Source organism: Prionailurus bengalensis, chromosome C1 (genome assembly GCF_016509475.1).
Source record: "Prionailurus bengalensis isolate Pbe53 chromosome C1, Fcat_Pben_1.1_paternal_pri, whole genome shotgun sequence".
In the NCBI taxonomy this organism is placed as follows: domain Eukaryota; kingdom Metazoa; phylum Chordata; class Mammalia; order Carnivora; family Felidae; genus Prionailurus; species Prionailurus bengalensis.
In genome coordinates this window covers 40952573-40978647 of record NC_057345.1, presented here as the reverse complement: position 1 = coordinate 40978647, position 26075 = coordinate 40952573, and the positions used below count along the sequence as shown (strand labels likewise).

General features: G+C 37.7%; 1 pseudogene; it reads left to right on the top strand.

The window, feature by feature from the left end:
- Positions 1-21643, top strand: part of LOC122479395 — a 101722-nt pseudogene extending 80079 nt beyond the window's left edge.
- Positions 21644-26075: the final 4432 nt, after the last annotated feature.

Below are 26075 nucleotides of genomic sequence, written 5' to 3'. Positions count from 1 at the left end.
AAAACTATAGGAAGCTTATGAAAGAAATTGAAGAAGACACAAAAAAATGGAAAAAGATTCCATGCACCTGGGTAGGAAGAACAAATAGTGTTAAAATGTCGATACTACCCAAAGCAATCTACATATTCAATGCAATCCCTATCAAAGTAACGCCAGCATTCTTCACAGAGCTAGAAAAAATAATCCTAAACTTTGTATGGAACCAGAAAAAACCCCAAATAGCCAAAGCAATCTTGAAAAAGAAAACCAAAGCAGGAGGCATCACAATCCCAGACTTCAAGCTATACTACAAAGCTGTAATCATCAAGACAGTATGGTACTGGCACAAGAACAGACACTCAGATCAATGGAACAGAATAGAGAACCCAGAAATGGACCCACAAACGTATGGCCAACTAATCTTTGACAAAGCAGGAAAGAATATCCAGTGGGCTAAAGACAGTCTCTTCAGCAAGTGGTGCTGGGAAAACTGGACAGCGACATGCAGAAGAATGAACCTGGATCACTTTCTTACACCATACACAAAAATAAGCTCAAAATGGATGAAAGACCTCAATGTAAGACAGGAAGCCATCAAAATCCTCAAGGAGAAAGCAGGCAAAAACCTCTTTGATCTTGGCTGCAGCAACTTCTTACTTAACATGTCTCTGAAGGCAAGGGGAACAAAAGCAAAAATGAACTACTGGGACCTCATCAAACTAAAAAGCTTCTGCACAGCGAAGGAAACAATCAGCAAAACTAAAAGGCAACTTTTAGCAAACTAAAACTAAAAGGGAGAAGATATTTGCAAATGACATAGCAGATAAAGGGTTACTATCCAAAATCTATACAGAACTTATTAAACTCAACACCCAAAATCCAGTGAAGAAATGGGCAAAAGTCATGAATAGACACTTCTCCAAGGAAGACATCCAGATGGCCAACTGACACATGAAAAAATGCTCAACTTCACTCATCATCAGAGAAATACAAATCAAAACCACAATGAGATACCACTTCAAACCTGCCAGAATGACTAACATTAACAACTCAGGGAACAACAGATGTTGGCGAGGATGTGGAGAAAGTGGATCTCTTTTGCATTGATGGTGGGAATGCAAGCTGGTGCAGCCACTCTGGAAAACAGTACGGAGGTTCTTAAAAAACTAAAAATAGAACCACCCTACGACCCAGCAATTGCATTACTAGGCATTTATCCAAGGGATAACAGTGTGCTGTTTCAAAGGGACACATGCACCCCCATGTTTATAGCAGCACTATCAACAATAGCTAAAGTATGGAAAGAGCCCAAATGTCCATCAAAGGATGAATGGATACAGAATATGTGGTGTATATATATATATATATATATATATATATACACACACACACACACACACACACACACACACACACAATGGAGTATTACTCAGCCATCAAAAAAGAATGAGATCTTGCCATTTGCAACTACATAGATGGAACTGGAGGGTATTATGCTAAGTGAAATTAGTCAGAGAAAGACAAATATCATATGACTTCACTCACAGGAGGACTTTAAGAGACAAAACAGATGATCATAAGGGAAGGGAAACAAAAATAATATAAAAACAGGGAGGGGGACAAAGCATAAGAGACTCATAAATATGGAAGACAAAATGAGGGTTACTGGAGGGGTTGTGGTAGGGGGGTGGGCTACATGGGTAAGGGGCACTAAGGAATCTACTCCTGAAATCATTGTTGTACTATATGCTAACTAATTTGGATGTAAATTTAAAAAAATAAATAAAATTTAAAAAAAACATATTCAGAATCAAACTGTTTATCACTATCCTCACTGCTACCAGTCTGGTTGAAGTTACCTTAATCTCCTGCCCAGATTATTACAACAGCATCCAAACTGGTCCCTCTGTTTCTATCTTTGTCTTTGCCCTACTTCTCAACGTAACAACCACTATCATAGCATTAAAATGGAATTCAGAGCATAGTATTTCCCTGCTTAAAGCCTTAATAGCTTCTTCTCATCTCATGCAGGGTAAAAGTAAGGGTCCTGACTGTAGCTTCCGAGATCATACATCATCTGCCTCACTATCACCAGGTACCTTTGATGTCATCTCTTTCTATTTTCCTTTTCACTCACTCTACTAATTCTACAATATTGGGTTCATTGTTGTTCTTTGAATGTGCTCATGACAGGCATGCTCCTCCCTGAGGGTCTTTCCACTTATTTTTCCCTCTGCCTAGACACTCTTAACCCAGATAGCAATATGGTTCATACCTTTTAGATGTTTTCTCAAATTTTACCTCTTTTATGCCTTCCATGATCATTCTATTTAAAATTTCAACTCCCTCAATTCTTTCTTTTTCCTTTGCTATTTTCCTCATAGCATTTAGCATCTTCTAGCATAGCTCAGATTTCATTTGTATATTTTGGTTTCTCCCTCATAGAATGTAAGATCCATGAGGGTACAATTTTTGTGTGGTTTGTCCTTTACTATACCCCTGGAGTCTGGAAAAGTGCTCAATAAATAATAGGCACTAAGTACATATTTGTTGACTACCCACAGGATTCCAGACTTACTGTAAACAGACATCATCCTTGCTCTCATGGAGCTTATAGTCTAACTCAGAAAAACAACCTTAAACATAAAATTATACAAATAAATACTCAACTACAGTTAAAACACCCACTGAGGAAAAGTACTGGTTAATAAGAGCATTAAGCAAGGGAACATCCAACCTGCTTTATGGAGTCAGGGAAGGTTTTCCTTATAACGTGCTACTTAAGTTGATACCTAACTGATGAGGTGGGGGGAATGCACAAAAAGTAGAAGGAATAGCATATACAAAAACCCTGAGGCAAGAAAGAGCTTGCCGTTTTCACAGAATTACAAAATCCCTAATGTTATTGGAATATAGTGGTTGAGTATATTTTCAATTTGTATTTCTCTGAAAGCAGAGTCACAGACATGGTCTTGGATGCAGGCAGTTTATTTAGGAGGCAGGTAGTTTATTTAGGAGGTCATCCCAGGAACCAGCAGGGAGGGAGTGAGTAAAGTGAAACAGCAAAAGAGGAAATCAAATATAAGGACATGCTATTGAGGTTTTTGTAATCCATTTTAAAGAGGCTGGAGCATTTATCGACAAACCCTACATCTTATCAACTGCAAGTTGCAGAAGAAGTTAAATCCCTCAATCATCTGGGCTGTGCTGGCCACATGGACTGAGCAAGCTCTAAAGATGTCAGAAGGCCCTAGGTCAGAATACAGACTAATTTGAGTAAGACAAGGGCAATGTGAAGTGAATTGGAATGACCTAACAGATAGGGCTAAAATCAGAGATGGGCTGTGGGTATGTAATGTGGGTGGTGCTAGAGATATCTGCTACAGAAGGGGAGAGTGCCATTGTTATAATTATTTTTTTTCTAATTAAGAATGGTGTTGTCAAAAAAAAAAAAAAGAATAGTGTTGCCTCAGAACATGAACATCTAAATTTTGAATAATTACAGAGCACCTGGGTGGCTCAGTCGGTTAAGCATCCACTTCGGCTCAGGCCATGATCTCACAATTTTTGGGTTTGAGTCATACGTCGGGCTCTGTGCTGACAGCCCAGAGCCTGGAGCCTGCTTTGGATTCTGTGTCTCCCTCCCTCTCTGCCTCTCCCTTGTTCGTGCTCTGTCTGTATCTCTCAAAAACAAATAAATGTTAAGATAAATATAAACAAACAAACAAACAAACAACTTTTGAATAATTACATTTCAGTGTCTAACTTTTTTCCATCTCAAAGTCAAATTCAGTTTTTGGTCTAGTTAGGATGCAGTGAGAATATTTTTTACATTGATATTTATTTATTGATTTCCTATTCCATGAACTGCTATCATGGAATGTAGTCTATTTGGAGAGACAAGACAATTTGTAATTTTGTTAGATATACAAACTGGTGAATGATTCAGTAAAATATGAAAACTAAAGTGCCATATATAGAGACATGGAGTATTCAGGAAAGAAGAATATTCTTAATCTCATTCTTAAAATATTAACTTATTATTACTATAGGCAGTTCTTAGTGTATTTGACAAAAGAATTGGGTCATTTTATTAACACATTCCTCCTCTACATGACAAAAGTATTTTTAGTAAAAATCAGAAAATGAAATGAATAATCATAATAGCCAGAAAATAAAAATAGACAGTAAAAACCTTTTATTATTGAAATATAGTTCACATATAACATTAGTTTCATGTGTACAATGATTTTATATTTGTATATATTACAAAATGATTACTGCAAGAGTATAATTAGCATCCATCACCACACAGTTATAACTTTTTTTCTTGTGATGAGAACTTTTAAGATCTACTCTCTTAGCAACTTTCAAATATACAATGAAGTATTGTGAACTATAGTCACCATGCTGCATATCACATCCCCAGGACTTATTTATTTTGTAACTGAAAAGTTTATATCTTTTGACCATCTACACCCACTTTCCCCACCCCCACGTCTGGCAACCACCAGTCTGTTCTCTGTATCTATGAGCTTGGTTTTTGTTTATTTGTTTATTTAGATTACACATATGAGTGAGATTGTATGGTACTTGTCTTTGTCTGATTTATTTCAATAACCAAAATGTCCTAAATTTTCATCCATATTGTTGTAAATGGAAAATTTCCCTTTTTATGGCTGAATAATATTCCATTTTGTATATATACCACATTTTCTTTATCCACTAATCATTGATGGACACTAGGGTTGTTTCCATATCTTGGCTATTGTAAATAATGCTGCAGTGAACATGGGGGTGCATATGTCTTTTCAAGTTAGTGTTTTCATTTCCTTTAGATAAATACCCAGAAGTGGAATTACTGGATCATATGGTAATTCTCTTTTAAATTTTTTTGAAGAACCTCTATATTGTTTTACATAGTGGCTGCCCTGACTTTGCATTCCCACCAATAGTACACAGAGTTTCCTTTTCTCCACATCTGCAAGCACTTGCCATATTTTGTCTTTTTGATAGTAGTCTTTCTAAGAGGAGTGCTTGGGTGGCTCAGTTGGTTGAGTGTCCAACTCTTGATTTGGGCTCAGGTCATGATCCCAGGGTCGTGGGATCAAGCGCACACTCATGCTCTGTGCTGAGCATGGAGTCTGCTTAAGATTCTCTCTCTCTCTCTCTCTCTCTCTCTCTCTCTCTCTGCCCCTCTGTCCCCCTCCCCTGCTCACATGCTCTAAAATTTTAAAAAAATGAGGGGTGCCTGGGTGGCGCAGTCGGTTAAGCGTCCGACTTCAGCCAGGTCACGATCTCGCGGTCCGTGAGTTCGAGCCCCGCATCGGGCTCTGGGCTGATGGCTCAGAGCCTGGAGCCTGTTTCGGATTCTGTGTCTCCCTCTCTCTCTGCCCCTCCCCCATTCATGCTCTGTCTCTCTCTGTACCAAAAAAAATAAATAAACGGTGGAAAAAAAATTTTTAATTTTAAAAAAATGAGATAAACAAATAATCATTCTAACAGCTGTGAGGTGATAGCTCATTGTGGTTTTGATTTGCATTTCTTTGATGATTAGTGATCTTGAGCACATTTTCAAGTATGTTTGGCCATCTGTATGTCTTTGCTGTAAAAATGTCTGCTCAGATCCTCTGCCCATTTTTAAATCACATATTTTTTGTTATTGTTAGTGAGTTGTATGAATTCCTTATGTATTTTTGATATTAATACCTTATCAGATATATTAATAGCAAATATTCTCTCACCTTTGGTAGGTTGCCTTTTAATTTTGTTGATGGTTTCCTTCACTGTGCAGAAGCTTTCTGGTTTGATGTCATTTCACTTGTTTTGTTTTTATTTTTTGCTTTTGTTGCCTTTGCTTTTGGTGTCAGATCCAAAAAATCATTGCCAAGAACAAGGTCAAGGAATTTACTACCTATGCTTTCTTCTAGGAGTTTTTGGTTTTGATTCTTACATTCAAATCTCTACTCCATTTTGAGTTGATTTTTGTGTATGGTGTAGTGGTCCAGTTTCATTATTTTGCACATGACTGTCCAGTTTCTCAACACCATTTACTGAAGAGATTCTCCTTTACCCATTGTGTGTTCTTGGCTCCTTTGTCATAAATTAATTGACAATATATGCATGGGTTGAAAATCTTTTGTTGATAACAACAAAAAATTGTAAATTAAAAAAAATCAAGAACCATATGATCATTTCCATATAGAAAAGGCATTGACAAAGTACAACATCCATTCATGATATAAAAAAAAAATCAACAAAGTAGGTTTAGAGGGAACCCAACATAATAAAGGCCATATATGAAAAACCCACAGGTAATAGCATCCTCAATGGGAAAAAACTGTGAGCTTTTCCTCTATGGCCAGGAACAAGACAAGGATGTCCAATCTCACTACTGTTATTTAACATAGTATTGGAACTCCAAGCCACAGCAATCAGACAACAAAAAGAAATAAAAGGCATCCAAATTAGCAAGGAAGAAGTAAAATTTTCACTATTTGCAGATGACATGATACCCTGTGTTGAAAACCCGAAGACTCCTCCAAAAAAAGTGCTACAACTGATACACGAGTTCCATAAAGTCACAGGATACAAAATCAATGTACAGAAATCTGTTGCAGGGGTACCTGGGTGGCTCAATTGGTTAAGTATCTGACTTTGGCTCAGGTCATGATCTCATGGTTTATGAGTTTGGGTCCCGCATTAGGGCTCTCTGCTGTCTGAGGCACAGAGTGTACTTCAGATCCTCTGTCCCCATCACTTTCTGCCCCTTACCCACTTGTTTTCTCTCTTTCACAAATAAACATTAAAAAAATTAGAAGAAATCTGTTGCATTTTTATACACCAATAATTAAGCAGCATAAAGGGAAATTAAGGAATCAATACAATTTACAATTGTACCAAAAACAATAAGATACCTAGAAATAAACCTAATCAAAGAGGTGAAAGACCTGTACTCTGAAAACTATAAAACACTGATTAAAGAAACTGAAGATAACACAAAGAAATGGAAAGATATTCCATGCTCATGGATTGGAAGAAAAACTGTTATTAAAATGTCTGTACTACCCATAACAATCCACACATTTAATGCAATCCCTATCAAAATAGCATAAGCATTTTTTCACAGAGCTAGAACAAACTATCCAATATATACAATGGAATACTACTCAGAGATTAAAAAGAATGAAATCCAGGGGCACCTGGGTGGCTCAGTCAGTTAAGTGTCTGTCTTCAGCATACACTAATATCATCCTCAATGGGGAAAAACTGAGAGCTTTCCCTCTAAGGTCAGGAACAAGACAGGGATGTCCACTCTCACCACTGTTATTCAACATAGTATTGGAGGGCTTATCCTCTGCAACCAAACAGAAAGTAATAAAAGGCATCCAAATCAGCCACGAGGAGGTCAAACTTTCACTTTTCACAGATGACATGATACTCTATATGGAAAAACCAAAAGACTCCACCAGAAAAGTGCCAGAACTGATCCATGAATTCTGCAAAGTTGCAGGATATAAAATCAATGCACAGAAATCGGTTGCATTCCTATACACCAACAATGAAGCAACAGAAAGAGAAATCAAGGAATCGATCCCACTTACAGTTGCACAAAAAACCCATAAAGTACCTGGGAATACATCTAACCCATCTAACCTGGGAATACATCTAACTTGAAAAATCTGTACACTGAAAACTATAGGAAGCTTATGAAAGAAATTGAAGAAGACACAAAAAAATGGAAAAAGATTCATGCACTGGGGTAGGAAGAACAAATATTGTTAAAATGTCGATACTACCCAAAGCAATCTACATATTCAATGCAATCCCTATCAAAGTAACACCAGCACTCTTCACAAAGCTAGAACAAATAATCCTAAAATTTGTATGGAAGCAGAAATACCCCGAATAGCCAAAGCAATCTTGAAAAGAAAACCAAAGCAGGAGGCATCACAATCCCGGATTTTAAGCTGTACTACAAAGCTATAATCATCAAGACAGTATGGTACTGGCACAAGAACAGACACTCAGATCAATGGAACAGAATAGAGAACCAGAAATGGACCCACAAACGTATGGCCAACTAATCTTTGACAAAGCAGGAAAGAATATCCAATGGAATAAAGACAGTCTCTTCAGCAAGTAGTGCTGGGAAAACTGGAAAGTGACATGCAGAAGAATGAACCTGGATCACTTTCTTACACCATGTACAAAAATAAGCTCAAAATGGATGAAAGACCTCAATGTAAGACAGGAAGCCATCAAAATCCTCAAGGAGAAAGCAGAAAAAAACCTCTTTGATCTTGGCTGCAGCAACTTCTTACTCAACACGTCTCTGGAGGCAAGGGAAACAAAAGCAAAAATGAATTACTAGGACCTCCTCAAAATAAAAAGTCTGCAAAGCAAAGGAAACAATCAGCAAAACTAAAAGGCAACTGACAGAATGGGAGAAGATATTTGCAAATGACATAGCAGATAAAGGGTTAGTATCCAAAATCTATAGAGAACTTATTAAACTCAACACCCAAAAAACAAATAATCCAGTGAAGAAATGGGCAAAAGACATGAATAGACACTTCTCCAAGGAAGACATCCAGATGGCCAACCGACACATGAAAAAATGCTCAACATCACTCATCATCAGGGAAATACAAATCAAAACCTCACACCTGCCAGAATGGTTAACATTAACAACTCAGGGAACAACAGATGTTGGCAAGGATGTGGAAAAAGAGGATCTCTTTTGCATTGATGGTGGGAATGCAAGCCGGTGAAGCCATTCTGGAAAACAGTATGGAGGTTCTTAAAAAACTAAAAATAGAACCAACCTACGACCCAGGAATTGCACTACTAGGTATTTATCCAAGGGATTACAGGTATGCTGTTTCAAAGGGGCACATGCACCCCAATGTTTAAAACTAGCAGCACTATCAACAATAGCCAAAGTATGGAAAGAGCCCAAATGTCCATCCACAGATGAACGGATAAAGAATATGTGGTATATATACACAATGGAGTATTACTCAACAATCAAAAAGAATGAAATCTTGCCATTACAACTACGTGGATGGAACTAGAGGGTATTATGCTACGCAAAATTAGTCAGTCCGAGAAAGACAAATATCCTATGACTTCACTCATATGATGACTTTAAGACACAAAACAGATGAACATAAGGGAAGAGAAGCAAAAATAATATAAAAACAGGAAGGGAGACAAAACATAAGCAACTCTTAAATATGGAGAGCAAACAGAGGGTTACTGGAGGGTTTGTGGGAGGGGGGATGGGCTAAATGGGTAAGGGCCACTGGGAATCTACTCCTGAAATCATTGTTGCACTATATGCTAACTAATTTGGATGTAAATTAAAAAAATAAAATTAAAAAAAATGGGCAGAACACATGAATAGACATTTTTCCAAAGATGACATACAGACACATGAAAAGATGTTCAACATCACTGATCATTAGGGAAATGCAAATCAAAACCACAATGAGACATCATCTCACACCTGTCAGAATGGCCAAAATCAACAACACAAGTAACAACAGGTGTTCGTGAGGATGTGGAGAAAGGGGAACCCTCTTGCACTGTTGGTAGGAATGCAAACTGGTGCAGCCACTCTGAAAAACAGTATGGAGGTTCCTCAAAAAGTTAAAAACAGAACTATTCTATGATCCAGCAATTGCACTACTAGGTATTTACCCAAAGAATCGAAATTACTAATTCCAAGGGATATATGCCCCCCAATGTTTATAACAGTATTATCTACAATAGTAAAATTACAGAAATAGGCCAAGTGTCCACCAACTGATGAATGGATAAAGAAGATGTGGTATATATACACAATGGAATATTACTCAGCCATCAAAAAGAATGAAATCTTGCCATTTGCAACAACTGTGGATGGAGCTAGAGAGTATTATCCTAAGTTGAATAAATCAGAGAAAGATAAATGACTTATGATTTCACCCATTTGTGGAATTTAAGAAACAAAGCAAATGAGCAAAGGGAAAAAAGAGAGACACACACCAAGAAACAGATTCTTAACTATAGAGAACAACCGATGGTTACCAGAGGGAAGGTGGATGGAGGGCTGGGTCAAATAGGTGATGGGGATTAAGGAGTGCACTTGTTGTGATGAGTACCAGGTGTTGTATGGAAGTGTTGAATCACTATATTGTACACCTGAAACTAATATTATACTATATATTAACTAACTGGAATTTAAACTTAAAAAATAATTAAAAATAAAACCAAAGTGTTATACACCTAAAACTTACAAATATTTTGTCAATTGTATCTTGATAAAAATTAAAAATAGCAAAAAAATTAAATAATTACAGTACAGAAAAATTAAAAAACAAAGGATTAATAAATGTTTAATGTTTACTTATTTATTTTGAGAGAGAGGGAGAGCAGGGGAGGGGCAAAGAGAGGGAGAGAATCCCAAGCAAGCTCCATGTTGTCTGTATATAGCTGTGAGATCATGACCTGAGCCAAAACCAAGAGTTGGACTCTTAACCAACTGAACCACCCAGGCACCCCTTAACAATTTTTAATTAATTTGGGGCACCTGGGTGGGTCAGTTGGTTAAGCACCTGACTTTGGCTCAGGTCATGATTTCACGATTTTTTAGTTTGAGCCCCGCATCCAGCTCTGGGCTGACAGCTCAGAGCCTGGAGCCTGCTTCAAATTCTCTGTCTCCCTCTCTCTCTGCTCTTCCCCCACTCATGCTCTCTCTCTGTCTCAAAAATAAGTAAACATTTAAAAAATAATAATTTTTAAATAATTGATTTTTTTAAAAGGGAAAGAAACATATTTATAAATTGTTGTGGTAATGAGTACCATTTTGCTTTTGAGCCTTACCTTTTGCATATTTGTCAATGACTTCATCAAAACCTGCCGTCTTCATATATTCATATTTAATAAAGAATATAGCCAGATTTGTCAATCTCTTTACTCACTGTTGATTGAAAAACTCTTTTATTGACTTTAATTTTGAAAAGTTTCTTTCAAATGAAGCAACATATCTACAAACAGGAAAAGTCTTAAGCAAAAAGGATAAGTTTGGCAGAGATTCACAAAATCCCATTTCACAATAAATTTTAAAAATTACATGTCTTTGTTTCTTTAGTATTGATTTTAACCACTTTCAAATGTCTACATTTTAAATTCAAAATTTTAAACACAAATAAGAACTCCATATAGTTATGTAAAATGACAGAATTAAAGGAACTGAAGTTTTGTTTCTTCATCTTTACAATCTCTGTGTCATCATTTTTGTATCAAATTTACTCTTTAAATGCAGAAATATATAATAGCACAGGGGCTGAAGACAAAAACAGCATCTGTAGTGAACGCAAGAAATTCTGAACCATTATGAACTTACTCTACAACAAATATGTAGCCGAGTTTGAGTGTGTTGGATGCTGATTCCAAATTGATGTCCATGTAGCATACAATGTTTCAGTGATAAAAAAAAAATGACAAATGATTTTTTTTAAGTAGTCTCCACCCCCAGCATGGAGCCCAATACAGGGCTTGAACTCATGACCCTGAGATCAAGACCTGAGCTGAGATCAAGAGTTGGATGCTTAACTGACCAACCCACCCAGGTGTCCCAATGATACATGATTTTTAAGATGATTAAAAATATGCTAAGTGAGGTATGTACATATTAATATTTTGTTATTTGTTATTGCTTATGTTAATTTTAGGTTCACAGCAAAATTGAGAGGAAAGTACAGAGATTTCCCATATACTCCCTATCCCCCACATGCATGGTCTCATTATCCCATTATCAATATCTCCCACCCAATTGGTACATTTGTTACAATTGTTGAACCTAAACTAACATACCATAATCACTCCCAAATCCATACTTTACCTTAGGGTTAACTCTTGGTCTTATACATTCCATGGATTTGGGCAAATATATAATGGTATGTATCCCTTATTATAGTGTCATACAGAGTATTTCCCTGGCCTAAAAATTTTCTGGACCTATTCATCCCTCCAAATGCTCAACCTCTGGTAACCACTGATGGTTTTACTCTTTCCAGAGTTTTGCCTTTTCCATGTCATACAGTTGGAATCATACAATATGTAGCTTTTTCAGACTGGCTTCTTTTACTTAGTTACATACATTTAAGGTTCCTCTATGTCTTTTCATGGCTTTATAGCTCACTTTGTTTTAGCGCTAAATAATATTCCCTTGTCTGGATGTACCACAGTTTATCCATTCACCTACTGAAGGGTATCTTGGTTGCTTCTAAGCTCCAGCAATTATGAATAGAGGTGCTACAAATATCTGTGTGAAGGTTTTTCAGTAAACATTACTTTTCAGCTCCTTTGTGTAAATACCAAGGGATGCAGTCGCTGGATTAAATGGTAAGAGCATGTTTAGTTTTGTAAGAAACTGCCAAACTTCCAAGGTGGCTGTACCATTTTGCATTCACACCAGCAATGAATGAGAGTCCCTGTTGACCTACATTATTAAGCAAATTTGATATTGTCAATGATCTAGAGTTTAGCCATTTGAATAGGTGTGTAATGGTATGAATTACTGGTTTTTTGGAGGAAGATTATAAAGGTAAAGTGCCATTTTCATCATATGATATCAAGGTTACATACCACCAACATGACATAGGACTGTTGATGTTGATCTCCTGACTGAAGTAGCATTTGCTAGGCTTTTCTACTATGAAGATTTTCCTCACCCACAACTTTCCGTATTGTACTTTCAGGAAGGAAGGCAGCCTACATTTAAGGAGTAGAAACTTATGCTCCCCTTCTTTTAGGTTTGAGTATCTATATACTGTATTTGGAAATTTTATGCATAGGAAATTTGCCTATTCTCACCCATTAATTAATTAATTTAGTCATTTATTTATACCATTATAGACTCATGGATATTTATTTTATATTTTTGGTTACAATTTGATGCTACTTTTATTCTTTCTTTCTTTCTTTCTTTTAATTTTTTTTTCAACATTTATTTATTTTTGGGGGGACAGAGAGAGACAGAGCATGAACGGGGGAGGGGCAGAGAGAGAGGAAGACACAGAATCGGAAACAGGCTCCAGGCTCTGAGCCATCAGCCCAGAGCCTGACGCGGGGCTCGAACTCACGGACCTCGAGATCGTGACCTGGCTGAAGTCGGATGCTTAACCGACTGCGCCACCCAGGCGCCCCTCTTTCTTTCTTTCTTTCTTTAAATATTTATTTATTGTGGGGACAGCACAAGAGGGGGAGGGACAGACAGAGGTGGACAGAGGCCCCAAAGTGGGCTCTGCACTGACAGACTGATAGCAGCAAGCCTGATGTGGGGTTCAAACTCACGAGCCACGAGATCATGACCTGAGCTGAAGTTGGACACTCAACCGACTGAGCCACCCAGGTCCCCTGATGCCACTTTTATTGTGTTGCTCAACTTATTCCATTTTTGGAATTGAGAGTTCTTTCAGCTGGCTCTTATGCCTCTCTGACATAGCCCCCCAGTGTGTGTGTGTGTGTGTGTGTGTGTGTGTGTGTGTGTGTATGTGTTGAACAATCCCTTACTTTCTGACACCACAAGATGATCCAGGTTCATTTTGTAAATGCCTGCCCAAGTCCAGAATCAGCCATTTTCCAAGGAACCCTGGTTCTGTTTCATGGATAATGGTATTAGAAGCCAAGATCTAGGCCCTAAGTGTGTTTATTATGTTTGGGGTATCATTTCTTCTAAGCTGAGTGGACAGAATGAAGAAGTATGTGTGCACATACTAACCCATCTGTATACACATATCTATAAATATTTCTATATTTAACCATCTGTACCTATGAATTAAATGTGAATTCTTTTTTTTTTAAAGTTTATTTATTTTTGAGAGAGACAGATTGTGAGTGGGGGAGGGAGATAGAGAATCTGAAGCAGGCTCCAGTCTGTGAGCTGTCAGCACAGAGCCTGACATGGGGCTCAAACCCACAAACCAGGGAATCATGACCTGAGCTAAAGGTGAATGCTTAACTGACTGAGCCACCCAGGTGGCTAAACACGCATTCTTACTGATGTCTCCAACTTTAATACATCACCATATTTTTTATTCTGTCTATCCTGTTCCCCTGGCTTGTCTATAACCTCCCACTCATGAGAAGAATTATATATACGTGATCTTAGTTAATCCTGTGAGCTAGGAATTAGTATGTCATTTAATAGTTGAGGAAACTGAGGCTCAGAGATAATACATTTTTTCAAAGACACAGTGATTAAGAGGTGGAAACCAAACTTCTTCTGGGAGAAAAAGAATATTTAAGGCAAAAAATTAAAAGGTATGTGGTTTGTGTAGTAGACCATTCTGATGAATTGGTAAAATGCATTTAAGCTATGTTGGTATGGTCTGGAATTAAACATAGACGAATTTGACATTATACCAGTTGTTTCAATGTTGTGTGCACATCTTTGAGGACCAAACTATTACATTGAAGATCTGTTGTTAATTGTACATTACCCTGTGAGTCAACTGTAAAACTTCAAATTTGTTTTATGTCTTCTAAAAGAGGCATAACTTGTTCTTAAATCATAAAGATCATTTTATGTTGTATATTTTAAGTCAATTGATTGAAGAATAATAAATAGTAATGGATTAGATAGGGAAATTGCAACTCTAGTCATATTTTTCCTGACCCACTTAAAAAACCCAAAACAGCAGGGTGCCTGGGTGGCTCAGTAGGTTAAGTGTCTGACTTCAGTTCAGGTCATGATCTCACGGTTCATGAGTTCTAGCCCCATGTCAGGATCTGTGCTGACAGCTCAGAGCCTGGAGTCTGCTTCGGATTCTGTCTCTCCCTCACTCTCTACCCCTCCCCTGCTCACACTCTGTCTCTCTTTCTTTCTCAAAAATAAATAAACAATTAAAAAAATCCAAAACAACAACCATGCCCCCCAATTATGGCCTATTTTGAAATATTAATTTTGACTTGTTCTTGAAAATGGAACTCTGGGGGCGCCTGGGTGGCTCAGTCGGTTAAGCATCTGACTCCGGCTCAGGTCATGATCTCGCAGTCAGTGGGTTCGAGCCCCGCGTCAGGCTCCTGGGCTGACAGCTCGGAGCCTGGAGACTGCTTCAGATTCTGTGTCTCCCTCTCTCTGCCCCTCCCCCTGTTCATGCTCTGTCTGTCTGTCTCAAAAATAAATAAACATTAAAAAAAAAAAAAAAAAAATGGAACCCTGATAAAAGAGCATGGGAAACACTGCATCTATCAATCCCCTTTTGTAAATTCACACTTGCCTATTAAGGCAGTTGAGAAAACCTGCAACAAAAAATCAGTTCAACTTTTGAATCACTGTTTCCCTTTGTCTATAGAATGCTGTTTTCATGTTAAGGCTATTAACATCCCATATATCTATATCTATATCTATATCTATATCTATATCTATATCTATATCTCCCTTATATTTGGAACACAATTGCTTCTTCATTTCACAAGCAAGGGGACTTGGTTTACTTCTTCTATTTTCAAAATCTGAAACAGGGCTTGGCACATAGTAGTTACTCAATATTTGTCAAATGAATGAACAAATATTTATTGAGCATCTACTGTATGTCAGTCACAAGGAATATTATGAAAAAACAAATATGCTCTCTAGGCAACTTACACTCTAATGGAAAAGATTATAAATAAGCAAGTAAAAAGTAAAATTTTTGATAAGAGTTAGGGAAACAAACACAATATTGAGATGAAGCATAAAAGAGGTGATGGCAATGGTACTTTTGAAGATAAGTAGCTAGATACTAAAATACTTTTTTTTTTTAATTTAAGAGAGAGAGAGAGAGCATAGGGGAGGGGCAGAGGGAGAGAGAGACTCTTAAGCAGGATCCATGCTCAGGATTGAACCCAACATGGGGCTCGATCTCGAATGAGCCACCCAAGTGCTCCCAAACAGTTAGCTCTTTAAAGCATTTATTCAAACAAGTCAATAGTTAACCAGAACTTGAATATTTCTTTTTTAAAGATTTTATTTATTTATTTATTTATTTATTTATTTATTTATTTATTTATTAAGAGAGAGAGCAGAGGAGGGGCAGAGAGAGAGAGGGAGACAGAGGATCCCAAGCAAGCTCCGCACTGTCAGCGCAGAGCCCTGTGTGGGGCTTGAACCCATAAAGTGTGAGATCAGGACCTGAGCTGAAATCAAGGGTTGGCTGCTTAACTGACTGAGCCACCCAGGCACCCCTGAATATTTCTAACATCAGCTTTCAGTCAGAACGCACGTTGAAATAGGTTATATTAATTTAAGTACTTGCATTAAATGGATAGCATGCTCAAAAGAACTTAAATTAAAAGAATTTCATAAAGGAACTATCTACAGAAATACAGACAAGTTTAAAGGAAGAAACAAGGAAAGAAGAGGATCTCAAGAACCAAAGACAGCCAGAAGTCATTAGCACCTTTAGACCTGAAAAACAAGGAAGTTAGTGGGAGCAAGTCTTTGGGGGTTGACTGAAAAAAAATTATATTAAGCATCTAGGTCATATGCAAGTAATACAAACATCATCTATATAAATAGGCCAAAACTGTGATTCCATTTAGACAAAAATCAAATTTGTCTTCTTGACTGCCTCAGTACTTAATCACAATCCTCACATGCAATGGCACTCAAATGTGTATTGAACATACAGATTGCATCCAGCTCAGTCTTTCACACATGGTTTCCTACGAACCATCAAATAGTCATATAGATTAGTAGCTACCAGCGGCAGGGATGCACTGCAAAAGTACTTATCTGTCTGCCCAAGTACTAAAAGTATCAAGTAAGCATGAGCTGGGGAAGGCAAAGCCAACAGTTAAAAATACTGGTAAACAATGTCCTCTTTTACTAATTTTCTCACTGTTATTAACCCTCAAATACTGCCTCATCCCTTGTTGGTTTCCTTAAATTCTGCTTATGCCTTTGTAAATATATTCCCTTTATTAAATTCTACCCCCCCCACACAAAAATTGCACCTAACAGATGCAAATTTCTTGAATAGCGATAATCATATGAGTTAATGATTGTTTTGAAAATTTGAATACAAAGTGGTAACTGCAGCTAAAAAGCCAGGGTAACTTTTATAAGAGTCATAACATTCCAAATTTAAAACTATGTTCTATTTGGCAATTATATACTTCAAATGAAGAAAATTATTTTCTTGTGGGTCCAGTGAAGAAACCAGAGAAATCAGCAATAAGCTGAACAGAGGTTTAAAAGGGTCCTGGCCCAAAGGTGCAAAACAGGTTTTATTTCATGTTTACTTTTAAGTGTGTGAGCAGTGAATTAAAGAGCACCTTAGAAAACTATGTTTTCCATATAGAGGAATTTGCCATGAATTTCCATATATAATCACATTATTCCATTCTATGTGGAAAAAGATTAAACATTGACCTTTTTAAAAGAACAAAATGGCTCTAGGTAATTTTATTTATTTATTTATTTTTTTGATCTTTCTTTTTCTTTTTTTTTTTTTCTGAAATTTATTGACAAATTGGTTTCCATACAACACCCAGTGCTCATCCCAAAAGGTGCCCTCCTCAATACCCATCACCCACCCTCTCCTCCCTCCCACCCCCCATCAACCCTCAGTTTGTTCTCAGTTTTTAACAGTCTCTTATGCTTTGGCTCTCTAGGTAATTTTAAATATCTGTTTAAAAACAGGATTTTGGGGGGTGTCTGGGTGGCTCAGTCAGTTAAGCATCTGACTTCGGCTCAGGTCATAATCTTGCAATTCATGAGTTCGAGCCCCGTGTGAGGCTCTGAGCGGACAGTGTGGAGCCTGCTTGGGATTCTCTCTCTCTCCTCTCTCTCTGTCCCTCCTCTGCTCATGCTTTCTCTCTAAATAAATAAACACTCCAAAAGAAGAAGCACTTTATTTTTTTATTAAATTTTTTAATGTTTATTTATTATTGAGAGACAGAGAGACACAGAACGTGAGCAGGGGAGGGGCACAGAGAGGGGGAGACACAGAATCTGAAGTAGGCTCCAGGGTCTGAGCTGTCAGGAGAGAGCCCGATGAGGGGCTTGAACTCAAAAACTGCGAGATAATGACCCAAGCCAAAGTTGGATGCTTAACCGACTGAGCCACCCAGGCGCCCCAAAAGAAGAAGCACTTTAAAAACGAAAGGATTTGTTTAGGCCATGTGAGTTAATTAACATTCAAAAACATACTACTGAAAATATAATGGATTCTAAGCACTAAATTCGGTATTTATTTTTCTTTTCTTTTTTCCTACTTAATCTACTATATATGTATAGAATTATGTGATGTTTATAACAGAGAACATAAGCAATTAAATGACCATGTTGCAACATTAGAACCAAAATTGCCTTTTTTGCCAGAATCCATTTATGCAAGTGCTTAGGTGGGACTGGCTCAATACTCTCAGAGATAGGTAAACTTAGGTTTGGCCAGACAAAGCCACAGTGATTATTTCAGAAACTGGTTACTTAGAACCAATGAGGCTCAATGACAAAGAAGGTAAGAAGTCATCAGATTCATAACATATTTTGATGATGCAGTCAGCAGGATTTGCAAATAGTTTAGATGGTATAAAAGAAAGAGAAGAGTCAAGACTGATTAACTTGAGCATTTGGGTGATGGTAGCCACATACTGAGATGGGAAACACAGGAGAAAAAAGTTTTAATAGAATAAAAATTAAAGGTTTAGTTCTGGACATAATAAATTTGAGATGTCTTATTAGACATACATGGGTATAAGACATGCCCAGCAAACAGTTGCACAGGTGAATTTAAGATAAATTTAGAATTCCTTAGGGTAGATTCCTAGCAGTAGAGTTGTTGTATCAAAGGTTATGTGCGTTTTTACTGAGTTGTGCTGGCTCATAAGAGTTGATTGTTAAATTTTCAAGAATTTTTTGAGCCAATTGTTAGATATATCCATTTAAAAAATTAAATTACATAACCTTGCAATTAAATACATTATTTTTAAAAAGAAGGAAAATGGGGGAGGGGGAGGTTGGTCAGAGGAGGTCTAGTGGAGAGCTAGGATATTCACCACTGCCCAGCAATAATGGGCATAAATGAGGCACTCCTTTCTTTCCCAGGCAGAATGGTATCATTTGAAACACTAGTGGGGAGTCAGAAATTCCATTCCTGCACAGCAGTAATGAATAGCCCCCACCTTGCATGTAAACAGAGTCCAAACTGGAAATCTGGACTTGTACCCTGACTTCTACCCCAACTTGTCAGTGATGAGGTGGTGGGAATTTCCTTTCCCCTGCCATATAAATGTCAGGGAAAGCTAGCTAAAGCAGGAGATTTAAATCATATCCATAGTTTTATAACACAAAACCCCCAAATATCAAAATTTCAATAAAAAATCATACACCCCACCTGGAACCAGAAAAATCTCAAACTAAATCACAACCTGAGATGATAGAGATATTAGATCTATTCGACAAAGTTTAAAGTAGCCATCATAAAAAAAATACTTCGAGCAAATGTAAAACGAGCAAATGTAAAACCATGTTTGAATCATAGAAAAATAAAAATTCTTGGCAAAAAAATAGAAAATGTAAAGATGGACTAAATGAGAATTTTAGATATGAAAAATATAATAACCAAAATAAAAACTCAGTGGATGGGCTCAACAGCAGAACAGAGGGATCAGAGGAAAGAACTAATTAACTGCAAGATAGAACAATAGAAATTACTCTATCTGAACAACAAAGAGAAAATAGACCAAAAAGGAAAAAAAAAAAAAAAAAAGAACAGAGCCTTAGGAATCTGTGGAATCATAACAAAAGATCTAATGTTTATGTCAGCAGAATCCAAGAAGAGAAAAGAGGGAGTGGTTAAAAAAGTACTTGAAGAAATAATGGCTGAAAACTTTCTAAACATGGGAAAAGACACATACCTACATATTCAATAATCTGAGTGAACCACAGAAAGGATAAACCCAAAGACATGTAAACCAAAACATAGAGTTAAACTTTTGGAAACTAAAGACAAATTAAAAATCTTGAAAACAGGGGAAGAGAAACAGTACCTTGCCTATCAGAGAAAAACAATTCAAATGACAATGGATTTCTCATTGAAAGTCATGGGAGTCAGAAAGTAGTGACACACCACTTTTAAAATACTAAGAGAAACAAACTCTGAACCCAGAATTATATATCTGGTAAAAATAACCTTTAGGAATGAAGGGAAAATCAAGACATCCTCAGATACAGGAAAACTAAGAAGTTGTCACCAACTGTAAGAATGGTTGAAAGAGTTCTCTAAACAGAAAGGAAGGGACTAAAAAAAGCAAGGTTGGAGCATTAAAAAGGATGAAGAAATATGGTAAAGAAAAATAAAATTAATTAGCTTTTCTTCTTTTTTTGAGGTTTCTAAAACATGCTTGACAACTGAAGCAAAATGTTTAACAGTGACGTGGTTATACGTGTATGTACAAGAAATATTTAAGATATTATAAAGGGGGGAGTGTAAAGGAAAACAAAGGAAAATATGGTTTCTATACTCCCTTCAAACTAATAAATTGACATCAGTAGACTGTGATAAGTTACGTATGTATGATGTAATACTTCGAACAATCCCTAAAAAAACTACACAAAGAGAGGCATGATAAATAAATAAAAATGGAATTCTAAAAATATTCAATCAATCCATAGGAAGGCAGGAAAGGAAAATACAAAGACAAAAAACAGGACAAACAGAAAATAAAAAATAAAACGACAACTTACACTCTAAAATATCAATAATTACCTTAAATGTAAATGGTCTAAATACAAATCAATAGACAGAAATGGTCACAGGCACCTGGGTGGCTCAGTCAGTTAAACGTCCATCTTCGGCTCAGGTCATGATCTCACAGTTTGTGAGTTTGAGCCCTATACTGGACTCTGTGCTAACAGCTCAGAGCCTGGAACCTGCCTGGGATCCTGGGTCTCCCTTTCTCTCTGTGCCCCTCCCACGCTCATGCTCTGTCTCTGTGTCTCTCAAAAATGAATAAACATTAAATTTTTTTTAATAGATATAAATGGTCAGAGTGAATTAAAAACACAACCCAACTATTCTATAAGAAACTCACTTCAAATATAATGAAATAGGTTGACAGTAAAAGAACAGGGGAAAAAGACATCATACAAACATCAATTAAAAGTAGTAAGTAGTAGGGTTCCCAGCCACTACAGTGGCCACAGTGACTTGCTCACACCAGTGCCACCTATAGTTTGCTGAGCTCCAGCCTAAGAGGGGTAAGTAAGGAGGTCTCTACACCATGACTCCTACAAAGCCAACTGCAAATCCACTAGTGGTAAAGTACCGAGGAAGCAACTGGATACAAAAGCTGCTCTCGAGAGTGGGCCCTCTACTGGAGAAGTGAAGAAACCTGTTACAGGCCTGGTACTGTGGCACTCTGAAATTAGCCATTATCAGAAGTCTACTGAACACTTCTGATAACCAAACTTCCTTTCCAGCGGTTAGTACAAGAAATTGCTCAGGACTTCAAAACAGATACGTGTTTCCAGAATGCAGCTATTGGTGCATTTCAGGAAGCAAGTGATGCCTATCTGGTGGGCCGTTTTGAAGAAACCACCATTTGTACTATCCATGCCAAACAAGCAACAATCATACCACAATAAATCCAGCTAGCACATAGCATAAGTGGAGAACATGCTTAAGAATCCACTATGATAGAGAGGAAGAGCCAAGATGGCGGAACAGCATGGAAGTTTCTCGTGTGTCTCAAGACCATGAAATACAGCCAGACCAACATGAAACCATCCTACACACCTAGAACACTGATTGGAGGATTAACACAACAATCTGCACAACCTGAACCACAGAATTCAGCAGGAACGCGGCGCAGAGAGGTGGATTTGGGGAGCAAGAAGCCGTGAAAAGTAGGGAACCGCTTTTGAGGGTGGAGAGAGGATGGAGACGGGGGACAGGGGGAGCATACTGGAAAAGCACCCCTCCCCCAAAAGGGTGCTTTTCCTGTATGCTCCCTCACTCCCCAAAAGCAGCTGGCGAGAAAGTAGAAAACTGGAAACAGCCACAGGGACTAAACTAAAAAGGGAGAAAATAGAAAGGAGAAAGGAGAGGGTTTAAATTCCATTAAGACTGTAAACAAAGAGAGCACAAAGGCTGCAACTCCGCAGCCTGATACCTGGTGGTGCTCTGGTGGGAAAGGCGAATCCTCAGGAACAGAGTGGGGTCCGGGAGGTTCTTGGGCCACACAGGGAAATGAGGTTCCACTGATGGAAGGACATTTGGTAGAGACTATTGAAGCCACCTGGTCCCAGCAGACCCCGGAAGGCGGCCACATTCGCTGGTGCTGGGGCAAGTTCGTTGAGGGTGAAGCCTGGTGCCAGATGTGTTGAGATTTTCCATAATCCCTGAAACGCTGCTGCTACACTACCTCGCGAATTTTTTCTGGGGCGGGCTGGCACCTAGCCATAGTCTCCGGACACCGCCAGCAGCAGGGTCCAGAGGAGGTTCCTGGATGCAGCCGACATTTGGCCATTGCTCATTCGGCCATTGCTCGGTGAGACCCTCGGTGAGATCCGTTTGCAGAACGGATCAAGGCCGCAGTCCTTCCGAAGTAAGGGGCCAGGGAAAACAGCCGCATCTGAGACAAAACTTGCGAGAGAGGTACTGCCTGGGGCCTGGTCATGGAGAGTGAAAAGGCAGGGAGTGGAGGAGAGCTGAAGACCAGACAGGTGCGCGGTTGCTGATCCTGGAGAACAAACTGGGTAGCTGGGTGGGGCCATGTAAATGCTCCCGCGCATGCGCATATGCACCTACATGCACTGCAACAATCCACCCCAGTAGGCCAGCAGCACCATCTAGTGGACAGCAGAGCTGTTACACTGAGCCCTGCCCAACTGGGCCAACTTAGCTCTTCAAGAACACAAGTCTCACCACCGGCTTAATTTATGGAGTTTAAAGATCTACATAGACTGACTTCTAGGGGAAAATGAAGCAATTTCAGTCCAACTTTAATCTGTTAGCAGGTTCATCTATACAATTCTCTTTCTTGATTTTTCTTTTCTTTCTTTTTCTTTTATCTTTTTCTCTTTTACAATTCTCTTTTTCTTGAATTCAGAAGGAAAAAAATCATTGTTATTTTAAATTTTTACTAAAAATATTTTTCTTTAATTTTTATTACTATATTTTTTACTTTTGTGTAATTTTTTTCAAATTCTACTTTACTTCCATCATTTTATTTCAGTCTACTTCAGTGTATTCAACGTTTCAAATTTTCAAACAATTTCCTTTTTCTTTCTTTTTCTTTTACTCTTTTTTGTTTCTTTTCTTTTTCTTGAATGCAGAAAGAGAAAAACTTCATTTTTACTTTCAATTTCTATTAAGAATATTTTAACTTTTATTACTATTTTTTATTTTTATATAAATTTTTTCAAATTCTATTTTACTTCCATCATTTTATTTTAGTCTACTACAGTGTATTCACTTTCTCAAATTTTTGAACGATTTCTTTTTTTTTTTCCACTTTTATCTTTTTCTCCTTTTCGTTTATTTTCTTTTTTCTTAATACAGAAAAAGAAAAAAATCATATTCTTTTTAATTATTAAAAATATTTTTATTTAACTTTTTCTTACTATATTCTTTATTTTTGTGCATATTTTTTCAAATTCTATTTTACCATCATCTCACACTAGTCTGCTTCAGTGTATTCACTATTTCAAATTCTCAAACGATTTCCTTTTTTCTTTCTCACGTCCCCCCCGCTTTATTTCTTCTCTAATCTTTCAAACCACTTTCAACACCCAGACCAAAATACACCTAGGATCTAGCATCATCTATTTGATTTGTGTGTGTGTGTGTGTGTTTAATTTTTAATTTTAATATTTTTTAATTTTAATTTTTTATTTTCAAAATTTCTACTTCATTAATTCATTTTCTCCATTCAAAATGACAAAACGAAGGAATTCACCCCAAAAGAAAGAGCACAAAGAAACGACAGCCAGGGATTTAATCAACACAGATACAAGCAAGATGTCTGAACCAGAATTTAGAAGCATGATAATAAGAATACTAGCTGGAGTCAAAAATAGATTAGAATCCCTATCTGCAGAGATAAAAGAAGTAAAAACTAGTCAGAATGAAATAAAAAATGCTATAACTGAGCTGCAATCACGGATGGATGCAGCGGCGACAAGGATGGATGAGGCAGAACAGAGAATCAGTGATATAGAGGACAAACTTATAGAGAATAATGAAGCAGAAAAAAAGGGGGAGATTAAGGCAAAAGAGCATGACTTAAGAATTAGAGAAATCAGCGACTCATTAAAAAGGAACAACATCAGAATCATAGGGATCCCAAGGGGGAAGAGAGAGAAATAGGGGTAGAAGGGTTATGTGAGCAAATCATAGCGGAAACTTTCCTAACCTGGGGAAAGACAGAGACATCAAAATCCAGGAAGCACAGAGGACTGCCAGTAGATTCAACACAAACTGACCATCAACAAGGCATATCATAGTCAAATTCACAAACTACTCAGGCAAGGAGAGAATCATGAAAACAGCAAGGGAAAAAAAGTCCCTAACATACAAAGGAAGACAGACCAGGTTTGCAGCAGAACTATCCACAGAAACTTGGCAGGCCAGAAAGGAGTGGTGGGATATATTCAATGTGCTGAATCAGAAAAATAAGCAGACAAGAATTCTTTATCCAGCAAGGCTGTCATTCAAAATGGAAGGAGAGATTAAAAGTTTCCCAGACAAACCAAAATTAAAGGAGTTTGTGACCACTAAACCAGCCCTGCATGAAATTTTAAGGGGGACTCTCTGAGGGGAGAAAAGATGAAAATATACATATAAAATAAATGAATACTAAAAGCAACAAAGATTAGAAAGGACCAGAGAACACCACCAGAAACTCCAACTTGACAAGCATCATAATGGCCATCAATTCATATCTTTCAGTACTCACTCTAAACGTCAATGGACACAATGCTCCAATCAAAAGACATAGGGTAACAGAATGGATAAGAAAACAAGATCCATCTATATGCTGTTTACAAGACACCCACTTTAGACCTAAAGACACCTTCATATTGAAAGTAAGGGGATGGAGAACCACCTATCATGCTAATGGTCAACGAAAGAAAGCCGGAGTAGCCATACTTATATCAGACAATCTAGACGTTAAAATAAAGACTGTATAAGGACATGCAGAAGGGCATTATATCATAATCAAGGGGTCTATACCAAGAAGACCTAAGAATTGTAAACATTTATGCGCCAATTGTGGCAGCACCCAAATATATAAATCAATTAATCACAAACATAAAGAAACTCATCGGGGGTGCCTGGGTGGCTCAGTCGATTAAGCGTCCAACTTTAGCTCAGGTCACGATCTCGCGGTCCATGGGTTCAAGCCCCACGTCGGGCTCTGGGCTGATGGCTCAGAACCTGGAGCCTGCTTCCGATTCTGTGTCGCCCTCTCTCTCTGCCCCTCCCCCATTCATGCTCTGTCTCTCTCTGTCTCAAAAATAAATAAAAGTTAAAAACTTAAAAAAAAAACTTATCGATAGTAATACCATAATAGTAGGAGACTTCAACACCCCACTCACAGCAATGGACAGATCATCTAATCAAAACATCAACAAGGAAACAATGGCTTTGAACGACACACTGGACCAGATGGACTTAACAGATATATTCAGAACATTTCAGCCTAAAGCAGCAGAATATACATTCTTCTCCAGTGCACATGGAACGTTCTCCAGAAGAGACCATATACTGGGACACAAATCGGCCCTCAGCAAGTACAAAAAGATCAAGATCATATCCTGCATATTTTCAGACCACAACACTATGAAACTCGAAATCAACCACAAGATAAAAAATTGGAAAGGTAACAAATACTTGGAGACTGAAGAACATCCTACTAAAGAATGAATGGGCTAACCAAGCAGTTAAAGAGGACATTAAAAAGTATATGGAAGCCAATGAAAATGGTAACACCACAACCCAAAACCTCTGGGACGCGGGAAAGGTGGTCATAAGAGGAAAGTATATAGCAATCAAGGCCTTCCTAAAGAAGGAAGAAAGATCTCAGATACACAACCTAAACTGACGCCTTAA